Below are 1,773 nucleotides of genomic sequence, written 5' to 3' on the forward strand. Positions count from 1 at the left end.
TTTTGACTCCGGCAGAGCCTCAGATGCTCCACCGTTAGTTGGCGCACCGAACGCCACTATGAACGCCGCAACATTCGCCCAGCATCCCGTGTCTCAATCGTTCACTTTAAGGGGACCATCTGTAACGAGGCCGATGAGCGGTAGAGTGCAGGCAAGTTGTGTCTGGCACGATGCGGTAATCTTGGGTTGTGAAGGTGTAACAGACTTCTCGGTCTGTCGCTCGCAGGCGACCCTCTTTTATACCGGTCCAATTAGGGAATTGACATGGGTTGCGATGTACTAGGAAGTGGAAAGGAAAGGACGTGATCGTGTACACGGGGCATCGTCACAAGGCAGAAGGCCTGCGGATGTCGTATCCGCTCTCGTGTCGAGCAAAGGCTATGTATGTAGAAACTAGTTTTACTCTATTAAATATATATTTATAGGTAATGGCTGTCATATGTATGGCACTATTTGAGTAATGTAAGGTGTCTGCTACGTGTGGCCACAAGGGAGTCCTGTAACCATAAGAGTTATGCGAAACACTCAAGATCCATTAGTGAGGATCTCTGGGGAGGGATTTGATGTGTTGAAATAAGCTATATGTGAAATGGGTCTTACACCATCCCTGAAAAAATGCCGAGGGAGAGCACAAATCCCACCCTTCGAGAGTTCTGGAACATCGTGATTTGCCTCAGTGTCAACGATATGGCTTGGCAAGATGTTACTAAGGAGACCTTGACCTCTGCTGGAAGAAACTGTGGCCTGAGGTTGTGCCTGAAATGGACTGTGAAAGACACGAACCCGAAGCGGCAGAGGCGGAGGAGATTGTGTCCCTCTGCAAGTCCATGGGCCTAGACATGGATGGAGGTGACATCAACGAGCTCATGGAGGAGCACTCCAAGGAACTGACAACAGAGGAGCTAAAGGAACCTGGTGTCCATTGAAATGATTGATGTCGTACACACACGAAGGCATTAGTCATCATCACGCGAACAGCAAGAGGGCGAAGCGGATGCCAAATGAACGGACGAAGCAAACAAACCGGGCCGAGACATCAAAAATAGAATAGCGTTGCGTGAACTCGAGGGGATTCCACACAACAAATGCAATCAACAGGACAAAACGCAGTTACTAAAAATAGAGGCACGTCATGACTTGAACTGTTAAATCGTCATGTGACAGAAAATGACACCACGTGATGCACCAACAGAAGCAAAAAAACAAAAACAAATCACAAGTGCGCAATAACAAGCAGTTCTAATTGATCGTAATATAGATCATAGTGTACCGGTCTGGGAACAAGAAAATATGTCGGGTGTAAGATAGGAAAAGTTTGAAAGTGATAAATACTGTGTTGAAAACTTGCTGAGACACAGAAAAGTCCTGATGTGGGTATATTTCCATTTAGTGAAAATATATTATATTCATGACAACCGTTAAGGGTGTGACGGGATGGGCTCCCATACCGAGAATAAAAGACGCTCAGTAACAGACAATAGGCGGACTAGATTTCGGAGTAGCATCCAGTAGCCATGTTGGTCTGGGCGCTAATCTTGATAAACCTGTTTGAAGAGATTTAGTGCTTGATGGAGCATAGTGAACAGAAGCGTGTTATGGACATTGTGTTAATTTTGGATTAAGTAGGATTAAGGATTACTTCTTGATATAAGCGTGATTATATAATGGAATAAGTAATAGTTATGATTTTCATGTTTAAATGTATATTTAAGTTTGCTTTGGAAGTAAGAATTATTTAATGACATAAGTAATAAATTTGATTTTAATCTTTAA

This window comes from Penaeus chinensis, chromosome 23, assembly GCF_019202785.1.
Source record: "Penaeus chinensis breed Huanghai No. 1 chromosome 23, ASM1920278v2, whole genome shotgun sequence".
Classification (NCBI taxonomy): Eukaryota; Metazoa; Arthropoda; class Malacostraca; order Decapoda; family Penaeidae; genus Penaeus; species Penaeus chinensis.